Source organism: Lactuca sativa, chromosome 6 (assembly GCF_002870075.4).
Source record: "Lactuca sativa cultivar Salinas chromosome 6, Lsat_Salinas_v11, whole genome shotgun sequence".
Lineage (NCBI taxonomy): Eukaryota > Viridiplantae > Streptophyta > Magnoliopsida > Asterales > Asteraceae > Lactuca > Lactuca sativa.
In genome coordinates, this window is record NC_056628.2 from 20,922,864 (window position 1) to 20,947,668 (window position 24,805).

Below are 24,805 nucleotides of genomic sequence, written 5' to 3' on the forward strand. Positions count from 1 at the left end.
ATCCTTTGTTTGGGGGCGTGACAGATTGGTATCAGAGAACTGTTTATAGTGAACTAAGTATATCGAACCACATAAGATATACAAACTATAAATGCATTGGGACTAAAAGTCTCTGATTAAACATTTTCAAATAACTATACTTTTAGAAATGAAATAGTTTCTTCTAAAAAGTATGAGTACATGCATACATGCTAGTATAGTGTCATGTCTAGGACGATACAAAAGTAAAATGAGGAGTTGGACACTACGAGTAGACCTTGGTATATGTAATCAGACTTGGGATGAATATAACCTGATCAACTATATTTATCCGAGGTGTGACTAATGTATTTCGGGGAATGTTCGTAGTGAGCAACAAGCCTAAAAACTTCCCATACAAGAAAATCACTAAGAACCAAACATAACATTTAAAATACTATTGAAGTATTTTGTGGTACTAGAACTTATGTGAAAACTAAACAGATCCTTGCTAGTAGGTCTATAATCACTAAGTGGATACGCTAAATTTATATATAACTTAGATGTCATAGACTTAGAACCGGTGATCATTGATTTACTTCTTGTTCCTTGTTTGGTTGTGGTCTTAGAGTATGATCACTTATTCGAAGGTCTATCATATATTTTGTTAAACATATAACTGGTATGCACTACGTCATTATAGAAGTAGCTAAGGAGGATCAAACCCCTATAAGTATTTTTAGGAATAGGATTATTATATGCCTCTTACCCCTCCCATTCTCTCATGGACATCATGACAAGATTCTACTTACCAGGTGACCCCTACTTTTCGAACCGGGGAAATAGTGGATGATTAGGAAAAGAACCAGAAGAGGATCCCAAGGAGGTGTTCGAGGAAGATCCCGGAGAAGATAATGGGTGGAGATGAAGACAAGGAGGAGTCGGAAATGGAGCCAGAGGTCGTCAACTCTCCATACATAGCTAGGGTTCTCGCGAACCGTTTCGACTACATCGGACCTGTGCCCCGTTGGGCAACATTGATCGAGGGGTGGAGTTGCCATCAGCTACAGCGATCGCCATTTGGAGACCAAAGAGGTTACTATGAGTTCAAACATGGGGGACCAGCTGACAGAGCCCTCCCGATGATGACCCAGCGGATTACGAACATCGGGGATCAAATCAGGGAGACTGCAAATCGGGTTCGGGAACTGCGTGCTACTACAGATGCTACCATTTCACGTACCCGAGACTTGGAAAGAGACTACTATTTTAGGGACCAACTTCTTAAGGACCCTATCGCCACTTGGGCGGAGGCAAAAGAGTATCCGAATAGACACTCGGAACTCGAAGAGAGAGTGGTTGCAGCCGAGCGTAGGTTGGCAGAACTACAGAGCACATCGACTTCGTCTCAAGCACCACCGGGGACGGATCGTCGTGAGTAGAGTTCATGTTACTCACAAGACCTTGTAGAGTACATTTATGAGTATGCGTTGGTCATACTCTTCTCTATGTGTAGGCTCAACCCTGCGATTTAGTGATTACACTACTCGAGGGATTTATTTGCGGTCCGAACTTTTCCTTGCAATGATGTGATGTAGACCTGCATCAAGGTCAAAATTTTCTATAAAAATATATATACTAGAATCATATTAATGAAATGGGCTTAGGGCTGACCCATTAGATTCGAAGGTCTATTAAATTACAGGATTCCATGTGGAATAGTACTACTAAAAATTCATAAGTTTATTATATATAAACTCTCATTATGAATTGTTTTCAGTATACCATAAAAATTGGAACACGATACACTTAGAACCAAGATAAACTTAGTTAGATAACTCACGACGTATAGGCATTTCTGAAGACTCGCTATCATCTCATATTTTAAACATTATGATTGAAAGGTTCCTTCTTCGTAGACCTATAGGGTGCAATCATACCAACACTAATGCACTAAACCCCATCAGAACTCCCCAGCTAAGAGTGTTTGGGCAAGGATAATCCTAGGATGGATAAAACTTAACGCTCGTACAAACCTAATCCTATCCACTACCACAACTCCATCTCATAAATGTTTAGTAGGAAACATTGAGAATAGTACAGCTAAGTGTGAAATTTATAGATAATGTATATAAAATGTAAGAATATAACTAATAATGACCATCACTACTCATGAGATCGTTTCTCGCCATATGACAGGATTATGCCTTCATAAGGAAGTAACCAGCCAACAAGCAAGACACCAATCCTACAGATAGACTCTGCTACTTTTCAAGTTGCGGTCACGGCAGTCGTGATAGCCTTCATGGCGCAACTCAATGCGGAGGCGAAGGCGGTGTCGACAATACTAACCGTAGTAACAATGAAGAAAACCAACAGGTGTCTACCAACGAAGACGCCTCAGACCACAAACCTAAGAGCAAGAAACGAAAGTTTTGGGACAAAAAGAAGCGCAACCTATCTCAAAAACTCACTAAAACACAACAGTCTGTGGCTACCCCTACAACTACAACAACAGTCACGACACATGCCTCGACATTAGCCACAACATCTGTCACTCAAGCACCGGCCAAACAATATATTACACTTCCAAAGTGTAACAAGTGTAACTACCATCATAATGGGGTTTGTCGGGGGTTGCACTGTAAGAATTGCAACAGGAATGGGCATACTGCCCGCTTCTGCAGGACTCAGGCCCAGCACATCACTTCCATCACCAATACCAGTGTAAGTCAAGTATGCCACCTATGCGGTGAAATGGGACATTTCAAGAGGGACTGTCCAACCAAGAGGAATAACGGAGGAGAAGGAGGAGTATGACAACCAAATCAGCAGGAGCAACAAGGAACCTTATTAGGACTTTTGGAATGTTTCAAAAACAAGAATAGTTATGTACCGTATGTTTGTATGATATGTGGTATGTTTTCTAAGATTACCGCCTTTCAAAAAGTAGTTAAAATACTCTCTCGTTCAATCAAATCAAAACACTTATATAGGAGCTGCGATGACTTGGTGTATACATTAGGGTTACTTATAATTAAAATATTACAAACTTAGAGTGAGTAATCCCGCCTTAAATCCTATTCCTTGTCTTGTGGTGGAGTTAGGGCAGAGTCACTCAGTCGATGGTTTCAACAACCCAAATTGCACATGACTTATATACACCGAGCGATCATAGAGAGACCTGTCAGGGATCATAATATAAAGTACCATCACCAACTATCATAACACATTTACTACCAGTACTAGTTGTTGAGGTACAAATCTGTAACACCCGGTCTCAGGTACGCATTTAAATTCAAGCCAAACTTTATATTTTACCCTTGGAATCGACGAGATGGAGGCTCAACTCGTTGAGTAGGATTGATTCTGGGTCGGGGAACTAAGTGACCTACTCGACCAGTCGGAAGACCGACTCAGCAAGTAGGAGCTGTCTGATGGAAACTCTAATTTTAAGGGTGTGTGCCCCTCTTTAAAGGAACATAACACCCTTTTGGCCTCCCTTATCACTCCCCCAATGACCAGAAAACCCTAACTCCCCACCTTAATCCTTGTGAGTGTTTGAGAGCCATTTTTAAGTAGTCTTGTGTAATTTGAAGCTTGTGTGAAGAAGAGGAAGAAGGAGGACTTCAAGAGAAGATTGTAGATCCAGCAACAACATCATTTTCTCTTCACTTTCTGGTAATCAAGCTTCATACTTGACTTGTAGTTTCTTAGATCTCCTTGTGGTCATTTTTATGGAGTTTTGGATCCAAGAAGCTTGATCCTTGGGACTTGGACGTCCCAAGTTGATATACCTTAAGATCTAGAACCTTGGAGGGTCCTCATGGCATAAAGGTACTGATGTGTGCAAACTCACTTAGTTTTAAACCTACATTCAATTATAAAATAACACACAAAGGCAGTGAGCCTATCAATTGTGGTATAGTTAAATAAGTAGGGTATCGAACACAGGGAATGGCAAATTAAAACTAAAAACTAATTCTATCTAAATTAATTAATAAATAAGGGGGTTTCCCTAGTTTTACAAGACTAGAAAACTTACTAACTATTGCTTAATCTAAAACTTAGAAAAACAAAGAATTAACTAGATCAATAATGGGAAGGAACTTCTGTTTAGTTCAACTCAATTTATCCTATGGTTGATTTCAAGGTAATGGTGTAATGGATTAATTCTTTTGTTGGTTACCGATTCAAGTGACTAGATTTGCATTCACTACACTAATCCTTAGCAAATAAACTAACTTAAACAGTGGCCAGTTGTCTAATTTAATTAAGTTCACTAGATTAATTATTCGAGTTAATTTAGACTTGCAATAGTTAACTAATTTAATCTTTTAATTAACTTCTTGTTGATGGTCATCACACAAGCTTGCACATGAATTTACTCAATTTTCTTATTAACTCTAGTTTCATGTTCATTAATCCTAGACATATGATAAAGTGGTCACATAGCATACGAGGTTGATAATCAATAGATGTTCATGCCAATCAATTATCTTCCTATTAACAGAAAATTAATTATTATTCACACACAAGGTTCTTTAGCAAGCTAAAATAACAAAAATCACCAACTTAGAATTAATCCTACCAATAATCAAACCATAGTATCAATTTTGTATCCCCAAATAGAAGTCTAAAGGTTTTAGCTCATAATTGAAGTAAATAACAGCAATCAAACAGAGTCTAATTGTTTAACCATAATGACAAAACAAAAGATTAAGTAGAGTGATGAAATTTGCCTCAATTCTTCCTTCGGAATTGAATTCTAACTTATAACTTTGTCTTCTAGGGTTTTTCTGACTTCTTAATCGTAGCTGAACTCTTCTGAATCGTTCCAGAATTCCCCCCGCCCCCCATCGTTCTGAGGAGTTATCTTTATATATACGAATCGACTCGTCGAGTCAGGTGCCGACTCGTCGAGTCCATCTCTCAGTCCCCGTATTGTGATAAGTCTCTGGTATCCCGATTCTTTATCTTCTCGAATCTTCGCTTGGACTCGCCGAGTAGTCGACCCTACTCGCCGAGTAGGTGTTATTTTTAGTGTTTTTCTTCAGTGTTCCATTCTCGAGCTCTCAACCGCTTCTCCTGCTTCCTTTTGCTTCCGAGCTTCATTTTTGGACTGAAAATATAATTCAACCACTTTTAAGTACCTTTTGTCCATAAAATGCAATAATTTAGCTAATAAATGAATAAAAATCTATACTTAATATGAACTAAATATGCACATATCAAAATACCCCACACTTGACTTTTGCTTGCCCCCAAGCAAAACTGAATTTTAAACATATTAGAATCACATATGACAATTCCAATCTAACCCAGCCATTATGCCAAGACCGCAACACATGCATTTGTGTCTAAAATTGTCCTAAGTACCCCCATACTCCAAATGCTCACAATCCTCATAAACATTCGCCCACTCACCCCGAACTATGCTCATTTTATGCAACCCTCTGAATCCATCCGCAGAAAACCTCTTACCCTCAAGGTATTTTTAGTTGAGCAACCCAAGCATACATAATCTAGAATTACAACTTTTCGATACCACTATGGAGCTCTTTTTGGAATTCTTCACTTCTTTGATAATTTGTCTTTGATCTCTTTGAATTCACCGCCTTTATTGTTTGATTTTTGGTATCTTCAACTTTTTGAATTTCTTGGAATTTTGATCTTTTGATCTTCACTTTATTTGCTCCAAAATTCTTCAACTTTTCTTGCAATTCTCTTTTTTTACATGTACCTCACTTTTTTCACTCAAAACCCTACATGCTTAAGCAAGGGCGCTCAACTTCAACCTTTATTGGCTAACGATAATAATTTTCCTGGATACATTTCAGGTTTAGGCTGCTAAACATATTGCATCCCTCAGGCTGAGCAGGGTCGTGTTTTTGTCCCATGATTTCACTGGAATAAGGAAGCCACAAATGCACTAGAACATGTATAGGCTCAACTAAACATTTGGGTTTTCATGCAATCTTCAACACAATTCTAACATGGAATCCTAATTTGCTTTTACCAAAATTTTCTAAATTAAGTCCTAAGTAATATTTTTGGTATGCAAAAATTTTTAAAATTAGCCTAAATTAAGATTCTAAATTTTCTAATATGTGACCAACCCCCTACCCCACATTTATTTTATGCAATGCCCTCATTGCATATTATGCAAAAATAAAAATGCAAATATAGAGAGAATTGGAACAAACTCCCCTGTGGTAGCAGTCGATAGGTTGATACTCTTCTCTTCAGCTCCATCTTCAATTGACTTCAGCCATGGGAACAACTCATCCATGACTTGGGTGTCAAAATCTCATGTGGCAGCTTCAAATATGCAGGGAAAACAGTGTAAGATCTTCAAGAATCGATATGGAAGAATAAGTGATCAAGTAGCACACTTAGCAACATCAAATCAGCAGTCCTTTTAGTATAAAAATGAAAGACTCGTCGAGTCATATATGCAACTCGTCGAGTATAAGCGCGGACAGTTTCGAATATGTGAGAATACAAGGCGACTCGTCGAGTCAGTTTAGTGCACTCGACGAGTAGACAGCTGGACGAAAAAAATGATATTCTGCATTGGTTCCAGCCTCTAATAAATCTTCAAAATTTCTCCTCACTCCTAGACTCACTCGCTCATGTCCCTTAGGACTGGACTCGACACATTGACTCTAACGCTTCCCTTTCTTGACTCTCTCTTTCACTTTTTATAACTCTCTTAACTCTACGACTCTAAACCCTTCTATGCAAGCACTCCTAATCCAATTCTAAAAATCATCAAGGCAATCAAACATTAAGCATAACAGTAAAAGTCTTAACAAATTCCAAAACACACCAAATAAGAACAAAAACAAAAATAAAAATAAAAATTGTTTAATAAAAACACAAAGAACTAATCCTCATCCTCATCGTCATGTTCCTGCGCCGCTCCACTTCCACTCGCGCCACTCCTTCTTGCATTGATCACTTCATCCCACGATGGAATATACGGGAAGTTACCACCATCGATATGCGGAATGTTGAAGTGGTCAAAAAGTTAAATGTGGGATTGATTGCTAAAGTTTATACCCCGCGCCATTTGATCTTGTAACCGCCTCATCTTAACATTGTACCAATCCATTGGTACTTCATCACCGTCTACCGGAATCACCGGCGGTTCCTCCTCTACATCACGCTCACGCCTCGATCGGACCCTCCTTCCCGGCGCCTCGGGACCAACAATAGGATCATCATGCGGGATAGCATAATGATCTCCACCATAGTCCTCAATGATCCTAGCCCTCCTAAAAAGATTGGGATTGAATGGAGGGGTAGGAATAATAATCATCAAATTCCACACGCCACGGGTCATCAACCCAAACGAATTGGCAAGCCGTGTAACAAACATTCCACCATTAATCTTCGATGTGTTTCGGTCTTTGACCGCACCCTCCGCCAAATATGAAGCTAAACACCAAGGAATATTGCAGAAAGTGTCGGGTGTGATAATGCTCCATAAGTAAAAGACATCAAGGTTAGAGACCTTGTCATCATCATTTCTTTGGTTAATGGTGGTGGAAATAAGGCGATGAATAAGGCGGTGTGTAGGCGACCGAATGCTTCCCTCCTGGGCTGAATTCGGAATGTACACTTTGTTGGCAATCGTATTCCACCAACCCGTGCTCGTCACTCCATCGGGGAACACTTTGTGAGAGCGTTCCATAAATGCGCGGAAAATGGCGGTCGAGACCAATGACCGGTCATAAATACCCATCCGACAAGCCAGATCAACCACGGAGCACTGATGAAACTCGCCCCCAAGACAGAAACTGACACTCGTTGGGTGATAGCAGTCATCTCCCCCACGAAAAGATACTGTGGAGAAAAATTCCAGGCAAAGCTCCCGGTACACCGGCTCTTGAATACGAAAGATCCGGCTCCACCCATCGCAAACCATCGTCTCTCCCTCGTAAGTAAACTCCTTTAAAAGATAGGGAGCCAACTCCTCTTCATAACGCACACTTTGCACCCAACCCCAATCAATTCTATTGGGCACATAAATTTCTTTCTTTCTGACTTCGGCTAATTTCTTCTTCCACCTCGTCATGGTTGAAGCGGATTCGATTTGAGGGAAATTTAACCAAGGAAAATCTCCTTGGCGTCCACTGGAACCTTGCCCCCTGTGAAACATTTTCCTGCAACACAAAGAACACAAAACCCAGAAAACACAGAAAATTATCAAAACAGATCACTCTTGGGTCCCCGACTCGACTCGTCGAGTCCATGAACGACTCGGCGAGTCGCAAGAACTACGCGAGTCAGTCGGCGAGTCGGTCAAAATCCGGCCATGAAAACTCAAAATTAACTTAAGGGTTTTGTCCAGGGGCATGTCTATAAGGTATTAGAGCAATAGTAATCATCCAAAATAACATAATTGATGTAAAATCAAAACCCTAGAAATTCAATATAACTAAAAATCGGGTATTATATGAAATTACTACCTTAGATCATCTTAAAATCATTGCTCTAACAGAATAAAGGAGGAAATCAGTTACCTTTTGAGATGGAAATTGAAAAAATTGAAGAATAATTGAAGAAGATGATGAATGCTTGAGAGAAAAAGTTGGGAGGGAGGTGCACGGCGAGTGAGTTGTGAAAAAAAAACTGATTTCATTAGGGTTAAAACCCTAGTTACCAGTTGTAAAAATTATTTTTATTATTTTTTTCTGTAAATAAGACCGACTCGTCGAGTCAGGGTCAGACTCGGCGAGTCTGGTCGCGATTTTATCATTCTTCTGAAATCTGAATGGACTCGTCAAGTCATGGTCAGACTCGGCGAGTCTATTGCAAACAATTTAAAAATTATAAAATTTTTCCATTTATTTAGAAAAGAAAATTTACTCCACCCCACACTTAGTCCATACGCACTCTCAAGCAGACATGTCCGACGAATTGGAAGATTAGATTTAAAAAAATTAAAAAAAAATAAAAAAAAACGTAAAGATAAAAGAAAGCAAACTCTAAATAATGGGTTGCCTCCCGCCAAGCGCTTCTTTTTAAGGAGTCGTTAGCTGGACTCCTTCCCATCTACGTCTCGTCATCTTCCAGCATCGGGAATGCACGCCTAATCTTTTGTGGTTTGTACTTTGTCTTGTAAGCATGAATCTTCTTTTTGTAAGCCCGTTTTAATTCCTCCCTTTTCTTCTTTACAGCTTCATCCTCAGCTGCTTGGGCTTCCCTTCTCCTCTTTTTCTTCTTCACCCCACTCTTTTTCACCTTCTCTTGCACCTCCTTTTCCTTAAACTTAATTACTTCCAAGCTTGTGAAAGTTTGTGCTCTAGGTTTGGTAATGAAAGGTTGACCAGCACCAACTCTCCTATCAGTTGCCTTCTCCTCTTTTTCTGTGCTTACTTCATCTTCAAGCAGAATTGCATCAAGATATGCTATATGGGCATGTTGAACTTTCGTGTCCATTTCTCCTTCTGTTGTTTGTTCTTCTAAAGAATGATGAAAAATATCCAAGTCCAGCTTATGCAGAGAACTAGCAACAAGCTGATCTATGTCCTCCAAGTTGTTGACAATTTTGACTGGACTCGTTGAGTCTAGGAGAGTGACTCGGCGAGTCGGATCGTACTTCACCATTTCCACTATGTTTTCTGAGTCGGATCCTTCCAGTAGCTTTTCTATCTCTTCCAAGTCCTTGTTAACATCTCCATCCTTTCTAGAAGGTAGCAAAAACTTGCTTGGATCTTCTTCTTGCAAAAGTGCAAGTTCCTTTTGTAGTATCTCATCATCTAGACCGATAAATGAGATCTTTTCTTTCCCTTCTTCTTCTTGCTTGGCTTCTGGTACAGCTCTAAATATTGCGGACTCGTCATCTACCCTTAACGTTAGTGTAGACTCACAAACATCGATTAAAGCACATGCGGTGTTTAAAAATGACCTCCCCAAAATAATCGGAATTTTGGGGTCTTCTTCCATGTCAAGCACCACAAAGTCTACTGGAAATATGAACTTGTCGACTTTAATAAGAAGATCCTCACAAACGCCTCGTGGATGAATTGTTGTTTTGTCTGCCAAATGGATCTTCATGTTTACCGGCCTTGGCTCCGGTTAATTCAGCTTCTTAAAGAAAGAGAAAGGCATCAGATTGATGCTTGCACCCGAGTTGGTCAGCGCTTGAGTGACAAATGCATTTCCAAATTGGCACGGAATTATGATACTCCCCGGATCGCCCTTCTTTTCGGGTAGCTCACTCAATATTATCTCCGCGACTTCAGCCAAGTCTTTCCTAGCAGCAAAGAGACCTTTTAGTAAGTTGACGTACTTGGGTGTTTTGAGCATTGTTTCTACAAATGGCACATTGACTTGTAGGGCTTTAACATGCTTCATAAAGGCTCTATAAGCTTCAACTTTTTCAACAGGCATGGTTTTGATTGGGAATGGCAAAGGGGATTATATGGCTTTAAGGGAATGACAGTTTTGTCATTTATGCACGGACTCGTCGAGTCCATTAGAGGGACTCGGCGAGTCTGGTCAGGTTTAGCTGGAGCCGACTCTTCTGCCTTTTCTGTCTTCCTCTTGGAGATCCTCTGTGCATGTGTGAAAATTTCTTCATTGCTGGAAGTCACCATATTCACATTCTCCATTCTCGGATTGGTTTTGGTATTACTTGGAAGTTGACCCGGTCTTCTATCATTCACTTGGTGTGCAAGCTGTCCCAGCTGTTTCTCAATGTTGAGAATGGATGCCTGCTGATTCCTTAGCATATTTCTGGTCTCGTGTATTGCAGCATCGTGATCATTGTGTCTCTTTTCGGACGCGGCTATGAATCTAGTGAGCAATTCTTCTAAATCGACTTTCTTTTCCATCACCGGTTCTTCCTTTTGATAAATCCCCTCTCTTTCTGTTTGTATTTCTCCTCCTTAGCCTTCTTGTATTCTTCGTATGGGAGCCATTCCTTCTTCGGTTTCCGCCAATTCTCGTCGTATCGATCGCCACTTGAATAGAATACTTGAGCCTTCTTGTTTCCATTCTCATCCAAATCACAATCCTTTGTGAGATGGGGCCCTCTACAATTTTCACATCCAACCCGAATAGCATGGATTGTTTGATCCATTTTGTTCATTCTTCTATCTAGACTATCGAGCTTAGCTATCACTGCCGCCATGCTATCATTTGCCGAGTTCACTACCCCCCGAATTACTTCATTTCTTGGATTGTGGTATTCTCTAGAGTGCTTAGAGAATTCTTCAATTAACTCCTTGATTACCGGGGGCGCCTTCTTCGTGAGCGGGCCTTGAGAATCGAGCAGTTGCCTTGTGGTGACATTGACTCCATCGTAGAAAATGGAGACCTCTTGTTGGCTATTGAGGTCATGGTGTGGACAATTTCTAAGCAAGCTCTTGTATCTTTCCCAAGCTTCATAAAGAGATTCTCCGGGTTGTTGCTCGAAGTTGGCAATGGATTTCTTTAGCTTGGCTATTTTGGAGGGCGGGCAAAAGTGGTCTATGAACTCTTCTTTCATCTTGGCCCATGTGATGACCGATCCGGGAGGAAGTGACTTTAGCCAATCCTTTGCAGCACCTTTGAACGTGACTGGGAGCATGCGAAGAAGCTGGGTCTCGCGTGGAACATTCGGTACATTGAAGTAGTCAGCCACATCATTCACTTCGTCCAAGTGCTTGTAGGCGTCTTCGTGATCCTTCCCATAAAAAGGAATCTCCTTGAGTAGAGCGAGAATATGGCCTTTTAGTTCGAAAGTAGCGGTTGCGGGAATTGCGGGCTGCACAAGTCCCAGGCCGGTGTCATCGCGCATCCTCTTCTTCCATTCTCCCATGGGGACTTCATCGATATTAGCCATAGTGATATCTAAACCGTCTTCAAACTCGGATTCGTGCTCGTATGTGGGTTCTTCTTCTTCTTCGGTCTCGTACTCGGTGTCTTCTTGAATTGGGTCTCCGATTGTCAAAGAGGCACTGGATGCTCCTGTTTTGCTGCTCCTCTTCTTGCTGAAAACGGATTTGAGGTTTTTGAGTGGTGAGTTCTTTGAAGAAGCGGTTTCTCCAACAGTTTTGCCTTTGCTCCTCCTTAGTGCGGATTCCGGGTCTTCAAGGGGAGGGAACAGAGGTGTATTGGATCCTCGGGTCATGAAACAACTGTAAACTAAAGAGAAAATGAGTAAAAAGAACAAAAATAAAATAAAAAATTAAAGCTGTAAACAGTGATGTACTCGCCGAGTCGGCACGAGTGCACTCGGCGAGTTCAAGGCAAAAACAGACCAAAAAATTTTCTAGTTACTTTAAAAGCGGATTTTTATTAAAACTTATTCTACTTACTGAGTTACCTTTTAATTATCTTTGTGTAAGATAAATCCCACACAAAGGATCGATTAAATTAGAATTTAATGTTAATTTAGAACCGGTCCCCGGCAACGGCGCCAAAAACTTGATGTGTGCAAACTCACTTAGTTTCAAACCTACTTTCAATTATAAAATAACACACAAAGGCAGTGAACCTATCAATTATGGTATAGTTAAATAAGTAGGGTATCGAACACAGGGAATGGCAAATTAAAACTAAAAACTAATTCTATCTAAATTAATTAATAAATAGGGGGTTTTCTCTAGTTTTACAAGACTAGAAAACTTACTAACTATTGCTTAATCTAAAACTTAGAAAAATAATGAATTAACTAGATCAATAATGGGAAGGAACTTCTGTTTAGTTCAACTCAATTTATCCTATGGTTGATTTCAAGGTAATGGTGCAATGGGTTAATTCTTTTGTTGGTTACCGATTCAAGTGACTAGATTCGCATTCACTACACTAATCCTTAGCAAATAAACTAACTTAAACCGTGGCCAGTTGTCTAATTTAATTAAGTTCACTAGATTAATTATTCGGGTTAATTTAGACTTGCAATAGTTAACTAATTTAATCTTTTAATTAACTTCTTGTTGATGGTCATCACACAAGCTTGCACATGAATTTACTCAATTTTCTTATTAACTCTAGTTTCATGTTCATTAATCCTAGACATATGATAAAGTGGTCACATAGCATATGAGGTTGATAATCAATAGATGTTCATGCTAATCAATTATCTTCCTATTAACAGAAAATTAATTATTATTCACACACAAGGTTCTTTAGCAAGCTAAAATAACAAAAATCACCAACTTAGAATTAATCCTAGCAATTATCAAACCATAGTATCAATTTTGTATCCCCAAACAGAAGTCTAAAGGTTTTAGCTCATAATTGAAGTAAATAACAACAAACAAACAGAGTCTAATTGTTTAACCATAATGACAAAACAAAAGATTAAGTAGAGTGATGAAATTTGCCTCAATTCTTCCTTCGGAATTGAATTCTAACTTATAACTTCGTCTTCTAGGGTTTTTCTGACTTCTTAATCGTAGCTGAATTCTTCTAAATCCTTCCAGAATTCCTCCCCCCCCCCCCATCGTTCTGAGGAGTTATCTTTATATATACGAATCGACTCGTCGAGTCCATCTCTCAGTCCCCGTATTGTGACAAGTCTCTGGGATCCCGAGTCTTCATCTTCTCGAATCTTTGCTTGGACTCGCCGAATAGTCGACCCTACTCGCCGAGTAGGTGTTATTTTTAGTGTTTTTCTTCTTTGTTCCATTCTCGAGCTCTCAACCGCTTCTCCTGCTTCCTTTTGCTTCCGAGCTTCATTTTTGGACTGAAAATATAATTCAACCACTTTTAAGTACCTTTTGTCCATAAAATGCAATAATTTAGCTAATAAATGAATAAAAATCTATACTTAATATGAACTAAATATGCACATATCAAAATACCCCACACTTGACTTTTGCTTGCCCCCAAGCAAAACTTAATTTTAAACATATTAGAATCACATATGACAATTCCAATCTAACCCAGCCATTATGCCAAGACCGCAACACATGCATTTGTGTCTAAAATTGTCCTAAGTACCCCCATACTCCAAATACTCACAATCCTCATAAACATTCGCCCACTCACCCCGAACTATGCTCATTTTATGCAACCCTCCGAATCCATCCGTAGAAAACCTCTTACCCTCAAGGTATTTTTAGTTGAGCAACCCAAGCATACATAATCTAGAATTACAACTTTTCGATACCACTATGGAGCTCTTTTTGGAATTCTTCACTTCTTTGATAATTTGTCTTTGATCTCTTTGAATTCACCGCCTTTATTGTTTGATTTTTGGTATCTTCAACTTTTTGAATTTCTTGGAATTTTGATCTTTTGATCTTCACTTTATTTGCTCCAAAATTCTTCAACTTTTCTTGCAATTCTCTTTTTTTTACATGTACCTCACTTTTTTCACTCAAAACCCTACATGCTTAAGCAAGGGCGCTCAACTTCAACCTTTATTGGCTAACGATAATAATTTTCCTGGATACATCTCAGGTTTAGGCTGCTAAACATATTGCATCCCTCAGGCTGAGCAGGGTCGTGAGAACCCCATGTATGTAATAAACCCTATTTTTGGTCCTTTAAGCTTAGAAGTCCCATGCATGGATATAAAGTTCACGACTTTACGTGTTATATCAGCCTTAGGATCCCAAATCTACCTTTTAGATGATATTTGCACAACAGAAATCGAGTTATGGACTTGGACATAAGTCGACTCGACGAGTCGTTCTTGGGACTCGGTAAGTTGATGGTTTGGTTCCCCAACCTTTTCTGTTTAGAAGGGATCTATTTGAGTACAGAAGGGGGACTTAGCAAAACAGACGTAGTAACGGACCTGGAAACCATGGGACTCGCGAGTGTATGAACGAACTCGGCGAGTCCAAGGCAATCTCCCAACCTAAGAAGACATAATCGACGAGTTGTTCATACAACTCGGCGAGTCACAGACTAGACACACTTATATTATGAAGATGAATTCGACGAGTTCAAAGAGAAACTCGGCGAGTCAGTTGAAGATTGTCTCGATGTTATGATTGAAGGAGAACTCGTCGAGTTCTTGCTAGACTCGACGAGTAGAGTCGGGTTGGGGACAAATAAAAGAATAGGGACTCGGCAAGTTGGCGGACCAACTCGGCGAGTCGAGTCAAATGGATGTTGACTTCGAACAGGATGTTGACTTTAGCTAGGGGTAAAATGGTCATTTTACCCTAAGATTAGTTACCAGTTTTTGACTAAGTGTCTTTATGGAAATTATAGCCGGAGAGTCGCCGGAGCAGCAGGTAGAGATTCCTCACCTAGAGTTTTAGCAGTCAGACACACGAGGTGAATTTTCCTTTAGTGGGAACGGGTCTAAGGCACCAAGGCCGGCCCGTTTAAGTAGTAGAGTATGATGGGGTGAGCCCGATGTCGGGGTTAGCCTGATGCAGTTTGGGGCAGTCTCGAGAAGTAGTTATGTATGCTTGATGTCTTTGTGATTCATGCATGTTTATGTGTTATGTGCTACATGTTCCAGGCTTCGGTCCGATGTCGGGCAACCCCGATGCAGCATATGTGATATGTTATATGTTAGGTGTTAAGTGTTTTGGGGTAAGCCCGATGTATGTTAGTCATTATGCCATGTATTATGTATTTTAGGGCAAGCCCGATGTATGCTAGTTTATGTATTATACGTTATTTGTTCCGGGCTTCGGTCCGATATCGGGGCAAGCCCGATGCAGATTATGTGACTATGTTTTGTATGTGTCGGGGTAAGCCCGATGCCTGTTGCGGTCGGATGTCGGGGTGAGCTCGATGCCGGACAGGAGTCCGATGTCGGGTAAGCCGATGTCGGGATTCGTCCCGGTGCAATTGGGAGTAGTCCCATAGTTATGTTATTTGTGATATGTGCGTTGTACATTTTATTAGCCTGGGATCTTACTCTGATATTTTTATGAGACAATTATATGTTGACAGATTTTATGAGATTTTGAGATACATGCTTGATGATTTTATCTTATGGTGATAACATTATGTTTGTTAAATGATTTTAAAAATGAATTTTTTGGCTTGTATTTTTGGGATGTTTCAAAATCATTTACAGTAATAGTAAACACCGGTCAAAAACAGAACACAATAATGTGAAGAACAGAATGCACTATCTTTCTAAAGAATATTTCTTTCGATTACAACTTAACACGTTTTTCACTAAAAAGATCCATTGTCGTCATTTGATTTGGATTGGTTTAGTCCTCTCCTTCCTAATTGAATGTGCAATGAAAAGACCCTTCACCTAACCCACTGAATATCGAAACCCTCGTCTCTCATAAACACAAATTTGACACGGACCTCTGGGTCATCTCTCATTACGAAACCTCGAAGTACTCACGAAAGGACTATTATGCAATCCGAAACCTTTCCGTAGTAATTATAGTGGACCCTTCGGAATATCACGCATGCAGCAGATAAAGTTCAAGAACAGAGGCTTGGGACGAACACAATTAACCTACCACTACTATGTGTATACGCGAGATTGGTATATAATTAAGATTCTATGAATGTTGGATGAGTGTTCCCGCCCTATTTCCTGTTCCTTGTTTGGTTGTGGACTTGGGGCAGGGTCACTCATCCGATTGTCTTACCAATCTTAATTATATACGACCTATATGCACGAGTTAATGATAGATGGACCAGGTATGAGTCCAACAATGAACTTCGAGACAAGGCTACCCAGGAGTGCGAGTGGACATTCTACCATTCAAATGAGTCTAGTCGCGTAAACCGAACCCATATGCTCTCTACCGATCTAATTGGAAGATAAAATGGTGAAGATCCGTTGGAACGACAAACAAGAATCAAAAATCACTTAGAGAGAAAAGAAAGAAACCGCCCTCCAAACACTAAAGCAGGCCCTATGCAGCGCTCCGAAGAAAAGTCATTACTTATGCCTTAAGACGACTAAAGACGTACGGGGTCGGCTAGGTCACACATGACCTCGAACTAGGAGCATTAGTATTCGTCCTAGAGATTTGGAGGAACTATTACGACACGAAATGTACAATCTTCACTGATCATAAGAACCTAGAAGGCAAGAGCAGCGGGGCACGTTATCCCATGAACCGGATTTGGACACCGAAGTTGGTGGCTTCTGAGACGTCGTCACGAACGAAGTACATAAAACTCGCTGCTCCATTCATCCAGGCCCAAAAAAGATGTATATGGACCTCAAAAAGTGATATCGGTGCCGAATAGGAAACCGGACATCGCTACACATGTGGGCAAGTATCTGACTTGTGCCAAGGTCAAGGTAGAATAACAGAAGCCTTCGAGTTTCCTACAACAACTAGTGATACCCAAAAGGAAGTGGGAGCGGATAACCATGGACTTCATAACCAAGTTACTGAAGACAATGGGTGGTCTCGATACCATTTGGGGTAATCGTTGATAGGTTGACCAAATCCGCACACTTCCTACGAATCAAAGAAACCGACAAGATGGGGAAATTGACTAGTGTGACACCCGGATTCCCAGGTATTATTTTTATTCTTTTATTTTTGAATGATGTGAGTAGACTCGGTGAGTTGGAGTCTGAACTCGCCGAGTAGGATCGCGGTTTTGCACGCGGGTTCGCGTCTGGACTCGGCGAGTCCAAAAGTGGACTCGGCGAGTCCACGCTGTTTAATGAAACCCTAATTTCCATGGTTTGAGACCTATTTAAAGGGGCTTATGGCCTTCATTTGCAGCCACCAACCCCAAAGAGAAACTCTAAAGAGATCTTGAGCGTTTTGGGAGAGAGAGGAGGCCATTGTTAACCTTTGAAGTTTTGTTTGGCAAGGCAAAGGAGATTCTAACCAAGAGGAGGCAAGGGAGGTGGACATCCTTCGAATTTGAAGCTCAGAGCATCATTTTGGAGGTATATTTTGGCTCCCTTTTCTATTATTATGATGAACATGGGGGTTTAGGGTTTCTTGACCCCTTAGTTGGTTAGATTTGATGTCCATTTCGTCCCTATTTGTGATGAGGCTTGAAATGGGATCCATAGAGGTCCAGAGAAGCTTTATTCCTTAAGCTTTATGAGGATTCATGGGAGTTTTGACCAAGGGTTATGAGATATGGGGCTAAAACATCATATAGGAGCAAATAGATGTTGTTTGAGCACCAAGGTTTGGACTTTACGTGATTATCATGCTTGGGGAGGCCAGATCTATGATTGTATGGAACAGATCTGACCTCAGAAGTGAGTTTGAGTTTATGCATGGCATGAACTCGTCGAGTCTGAAGAACAGACTCGACGAGTAGCATGAAGTTTGCACGTAACCACTCAGCGAGTGGTCTTGTCGAGTTGAGGGGACGACTCAGTGAGTCAGGGAGAGTCGGGGGAAACTGAGTCAAGCCGGAACTCGCCAAGTTGTTCTTGAGACTCGGCGAGTTGAGTCATGGTGGCCCCACGATTCATGCCAGGTGGAACTCGTCGAGTCAGAGAAGTACTCGGCGTGTCAAGAGAGGATCCAAGAGAGTCAGTGGACACGTATAGACTCGTTGAGTCGCCCTAGTGCACTCGCCGAGTCCGGTCAAAGTTGACTGTTGACCTTGTTGACCTTTAGGGTTGAGTGTAGTTGTATTTATGAGTGTATTACTTTGTGTGATTAGGCGGAGGCTAGATCACGTTTATTCCGAGACAGATATTTACCGAGACATCGAGGTGAGTCTTCTCACTATACTTACCTAGAGTGGTATATTGTGTAGACTAGAGGGTCTTATGTGTTTATGTGCTATGTGCTATGTGTATGTTGTATGTTGTTATAGACCGGACCGAAGGGTCCAACAATACAGACCGGGCCAGAGGTCCCAACGAGCTATGACCGGACCAGAGGGTCCAACGAGCTACGGGACTGAAGGGTCCCGCTGAGACACATCGACCGGAGGGTCGTATTATAGCCTTGAGCGACGTATGTGTTGTATGTGGTATTTTGGGGAACTCACTAAGAATTTATGCTTACAGTTGTTGTGTGATGTGTTTCAGGTACCAGTGATGAGCGCGGGAAGGCGCCGACATGATCCGTACACACTTGAGGAGTTTATGTTTTGGATTCTGGGGAGATATCTTATGATAAATACATTTGAAACAATATGTTGATGTTATTTTGTGAAAAATGATGGTTTTGAAAATGAAAAATTTGTTTTGGAAATTTACGTTGTTACAAGTTGGTATCAGAGCCTTGGTTTTAGGGATTCGGATGCATCTTCGGGCGTATCTGAACTCAAACTGAGGAAATGAGCAGAATTTTTATAATAAAATAAATTTTTTGAAAAGAGTAACAGGGTTTTGAGACAAACAGAGCAGAGCAGTGTGTACGATCAGCCAGCGCCCGAACGACGAATTCCCGAAAAAGTACCATTACTTTATGTGTTATGAGATATGTTATATTATGCATGCTAGAGTAGGCTAAGTATACATATTAGGACTAGAGTGGCCTGATTTGTGATGCCTTAGCCTAGGATTTTTCTGCTGCTGAGATGCTTTGAGGGCGAGTGATAGCAGTTAGGAGCTCATGAGAATAGAGTACTTGTAATCCAGGATCCAAGGAGGAGGACTTGAAGTGAATGCTGATGCGGTGTGGTCAGTAGTATTGGGCCCGTACTACTGAAAACACCGGATCAGTGGGCATTTCAAGTAAGAATCTTTTGGACGACGGAGGACAAGTAGGGTTGCGTCATCGAGTATGAGCATGTTCGATCGAATCTCTGATAATTTTTGTTGTATTTCAGAGACATCATGGTTGGGACTCGACACACACCTGAGACCAGTGGTGTCAGTGACGAGGAGATCCGTCAGATGATTCATGAGGAGGTGGCTGCCGCCATCCGGGCTGAGATCCCTGAGATGTTTGGAGACATTAAGACCACATTAATCGAGACTTTTGATGAGCGGTACGCCGCGTTGACTGAGGCTGCTGCAGCTGCAGCTACTGCTGCTGCCAGACCTCAAGGAGGTGACTCGTTGTTGTTCCGAGAGTTCAGCAACACGAAGCCACCAGAGTTCGACGGGACGCAGGACCCGATTGCCGCTATGAGGTGGATCTATGACATCGAGGGATGTTTCTACACGTGCTCTTGTCCAGAGCACTTGAGGGTTCGGTTCGCCTTGAACCAGCTCCGTATGGGAGCGAAGGATTGGTGGAAGTTCGTGACAGCGAACTTTACTTTGGCTGAGATTTCTGAGGTGACCTGGTAGAGGATCACCGCTATGTTCCGAGAGGAGTATGTTCCCCCGGTAGAGAGGGAACGGTTGATCCAGGAGTTCTTGACCCTCAAGCAGGGTACTGATTCAGTGACTGTCATCACCAGGAAGTTCCATGAGAGGGAGATGTTTTTCCCTAAACAGGTGTCGACTGAGCAGGCTCGTATGAGCCGTTATCTGGGTGTTCTGAGGAGAGATATACGGGAGTTCGTGGCAAACTCGACTTACCGGACATTTGCTGAGCTCAAGGCAAATGCCCGGAAGAGGGAGATCGAGCTGGAGACTCAGGCCAGGGAAGAGGCCGAGTCTTAGGGGATGCATCGGCGGCCGGCCCAGTCTCAGCCGGCAGCCAAGCGGGCTAGACCCGCTGATTCGAGATCTGGGGGCGCGAAGGGTCGTACTTGTGGGAAGTGTTGTAAGAGCCATGAGGGGTCGTGCAGGGCTGGGGTATGTTACAAGTGTGGGAAGGAGGGGTATATCGCGAGGGAATGCCCCAAGGGATTCTCAATTTGCTTTCATTGCAACCAGAATGGCCATCGGAAGGCCAAGTGCCCGCAGCTTCTACAGGGATCAGCGTAGGGATCTGCACCTGCTGCTAGAGTTACCGAAGCTCGGCCGGTGAAGGCCGAGGCCTCGAGGGATCGTGGGAGAGCATTTCAGTTGACCGCGAAGGAGGTCCGCGCAGTGCCTGATGTTGTGGCTGGTATGTATTTTCTTTTCATATTTTATTTGAGTTGAGATTTTATGCTTATATGATCATATGCGTAGGTACTTTTCTTGTGAATTTTGTGCCTGCATTGGTGTTATTTGACTCGGGTGCGAGTCGGTTGTTTGTTTCCATAGCATTTAGTTAGCATATTAGTACCCGTCGAGAGGCATTGGATCGGCCTCAGCGAGTTTCCATAGCTGATGAGCGAGCTGTGTATGCTTTGGATGTGATTAGAGGATGTGTCCTTGAGATCTTCGGTGTGGAGTTTCCGATAGATCTGGTCCCGATTGCGATGGGGGACGTGTGTGTGATAGTGGGTATGGATTGGCTGAGCCGTTATGGAGCTGTGATAGACTGCAAGCATCAATTGGTGTCGATTCGAGACCCTAGTGGGGGAGTTCTTTCGGTGTACGGAGAGGGTACACGTTCAGGGTCAGCTTTTTGTTCGGCCGCCAGAGCGAGACAGAGTCTACAGCAGGGTTGTAGGGGTTTTGTGGCATATGTGATGGATGCGAGGGCTGATATTGAGAGACATAAGTCAGTTGATGAGGTTCCGATAGTGCGTAAGTTTCCGGATGTGTTTCCAGAGGACTTGCCGGGTGTGCCTCCGGAGAGGCAGGTAGAGTTTGGTATTGAGTTGGTTCCAGGAGCTGCGCCTATCGCTAAGGCGCCATATCGCCTTGCACCTCCGGAGATGCAGGAGCTGTCCTCGAAGCTTCAAGAACTGCTGGGAAAGGGGTTTATCAGGCCGAGCAGTTCGCCTTGGGGAGCGCCTATCCTTTTTGTCAAGAAGAAGGATGGCTCGCTCCGGATGTGCATCGATTATCGTGAGCTGAATAAGCTAATGGTCAAGAACCGTTACCCGTTGCCCAGGATCGATGATTTGTTTGATCAGGTGCAGGGAGCATCTTGGTTCTCCAAGATCGTTTTGAGGTCTGGGTATCATCAGGTGAGGGTACGGGAGGAGGACGTATAGAAGACAGCCTTCCGGACTCGTTATGGGCATTAAGAATTCGTGGTGATGCCTTTCGGACTCACCAACGTACCAGCGGTGTTCATGGATCTCCTGAACAGGGTGTGCAGACCGATGTTGGATCGCTCGGTGATCGTGTTCATCGACGACATTCTGGTATATTCGGGATCCAGAGAGCAGCATGAGGAGCATTTGAGGGAGATCCTCGGAGTTCTGAGATTGGAGAGGCTTTATGCCAAGTTCTCCAAATGTGAGTTCTGGTTACGAGAGGTCCAGTTTTTGGGGCATCTCGTTAACCAGAAGCGGATTTTAGTCGACCCGGCCAAGATTGAGGCGGTTATGAGGTGGGAGGTGTCGAGATCACCCACCGAGATCAGGAGTTTTTTGGGATTGGCCGGCTATTATCGGAGATTTATTAAGGATTTCTCCAAGATCGTTGTGCCCCTCACCAAGTTGACCTGAAAGGGGGTTGCATTTTCTTGGGGTCCGGAGCAGCAGACCTCGTTCGAGACACTTCGCAGGAAGTTATGCGAAGCCCCAATGTTAGCCCTTCCGGAAGGGATGGAGGATTTTGTGGTTTATTGTGACGCATCGATATTCGGATTGGGAGCGGTGCTTATGCAGAGGGGGCATATGATATCTTATGCATCGAGGCGGCTTAAGCCTCACGAGTCGAGATATCCCACGCATGATTTGGAGCTGGGGGCGGTAGTGTTCGCTCTCAAGATCTGGCGACACCACCTGTACGGGGTTCGATGTACGATATACATGGACCACAAGAGCTTGAAGTATTTGATGGATCAGCCCAACCTAAATATGCGTCAGAGGAGGTGGTTGTACGTGGTCAAGGATTATGATTGTGAGATCCTGTACCACCCGGGCAAGGCTAATGTTGTAGCCGATGCACTGAGCCGTAGGGCGGAGAGCACCCCATTGCGAGATGTATGTTTGAGATTGACAGTGATGGCCCCGGTTTTGGATGCTATTCGTGGGGCCCAGGCTGAGGCTGTGCAGCCTGAGAGCCAGAAGAGGGAACAAGTTGTCAGGCTGGTATCGGAGTTCGTTACCGATAGCCGGGGGCTTATGACATTTCAAGGTCGGATTTGGGTACTGTCTGTGGGCGGGATGTGTACCATTTTGATGGAGAAGGCTCATCGATCGAAATTCTCGATCCATCCCGGGGCCACTAAGATGTTTTTGGACCTGAAAAAGGATTATTGGTGACCCTGTATGAAGAGGGATGTCGCATGGTTTGTAGAGAGATGCTTGACCTGTCACAGGGTTAAGGCCGAGCATCAGTGTCCACATGGTAAGTTGCAGCCATTAGAGATTCCCAAGTGGAAATGGGAACAGATTACCATGGATTTCATCACCAAATTGCCCAGAACCGCGAGGGGTGTCGATGCAATTTGGGTGATTGTGGATAGGTTGACAAAGAGCGCTCACTTCTTGGCCATCAGTGAGAGCTCTTCCGCGGAGAAGTTGGCGGAGATGTACGTGAGAGAGGTGGTATCGCGGCATGGGGTGCCGATTTTTATTGTCTCAGATCAAGATGTACATTTCACTTCCAGATTCTGGAAGAAGTTTCACGAGGAATTAGGAACGAAACTGCATTTTAGTACAGCGTACCACCCTCAGACCAACGGGCAGAGTGAGCGGACGATTCAGACGCTTGAGGACATGCTCCGAGCATGTGTGTTGGATTTTGGCGGAAGTTGGGACACGTATCTGCCCTTAGCAGAGTTCTCTTACAACAACAGCCATCATTCGAGCATTGGCATGCCGCCCTTTGAGTTGTTGTATGGGAGGAGGTGTCGGACCCCTATCTGCTGGGGAGAAGTAGGGCAACGCGTGATGGGTAGTACCGAGATCATGCTTCAGACGACAGAGCAGATCCAGTAGGTCAGACAGAGGTTGTTGACCGCTCAGAGTCTTCAGAAGAGTTATGCGGACAGACGCCGATCCGAGCTTGAGTTTTCAGGTCGGCGACTTTATGCTCTTGAAGGTCTCTCCTTAGAAAGGAGTGATTCGATTCAGGAAGAGGGGCAAGTTGGGGCCCCGATATATTGGTCCTTTCAGGGTGGTCGCGAGGGTAGGCAGGGTAGCCTATCGTTTGGAGTTGCCAGCAGATTTGGGTCAGATTCACGACACTTTCCACGTGAAGCAGTTGCGGAAGTGTGTAGCCGACGAGTCGGCAGTAGTGCCACTAGAAGATATCCAGGTGGATGTGAGCCTAAATTATGCTGAGAGACCAGTGGCAATCAGAGATCGGAAGATCATGGTCCTGAGGAATAAAGAGGTGCCACTGGTGCAGGTCCAGTGGCAGCATCGGAAAGGGTCAAAGTTAACTTGGGAGCCAGAGCGTGAGATGCATGAGCAGCATCCGAAATTATTTGCAGAGTGAGACTTCGAGGGCGAAGTCTGATTCTAGTGGGGGAGAATTGTAACACCCGGATTCCCAGGTATTATTTTTATTCTTTTATTTTTGAATGATGTGAGGAGACTCGGCGTGTTGGAGTCTGAACTCGCCAAGTAGGATCGCGGTTTTGCACGTGGGTTCGCGTCTGGACTCGGCGAGTCCACGCAGTTTAATGAAACCCTAATTTCCAGGGTTTGAGACCTATTTAAAGGGGCTTATGGCCGTCATTTGCGGCCACCAACCCCAGAGAGAAACCCTAAAGAGATCTTGAGCATTTTGGGAGAGAGAGGAGGCCATTGTTAACCTTTGAAGTTTTGTTTGGCAAGGCAAAGGAGATTCTAACCAAGAGGAGGCAAGGGAGGTGGACATCCTTCGAATTTGAAGCTCAGAGCATCATTTTGGAGGTATATTTTGGCTCCCTTTTCTATTATTATGATGAACATGGGGGTTTAGGGTTTCTTGACCCCTTAGTTGGTTAGATTTGATGTCCATTTCGTCCCTATTTGTGATGAGGCTTGAAATGGGATCCATAGAGGTCTAGAGAAGCTTTATTCCTTAAGCTTTATGAGGATTCATGGGAGTTTTGACCAAGGGTTATGAGATATGGGGCTAAAGCAT

General features: G+C 42.9%; 1 non-coding gene across 1 annotated transcript; it reads left to right on the forward strand.

The window, feature by feature from the left end:
- The first annotated feature begins 11,306 nt into the window (after positions 1 to 11,306).
- On the forward strand, positions 11,307 to 11,413 carry LOC111900041 (small nucleolar RNA R71). Its single transcript, XR_002853105.1, has one exon. It is a non-coding gene; the product is annotated as a small nucleolar RNA R71 (small nucleolar RNA).
- Positions 11,414 to 24,805: the final 13,392 nt, after the last annotated feature.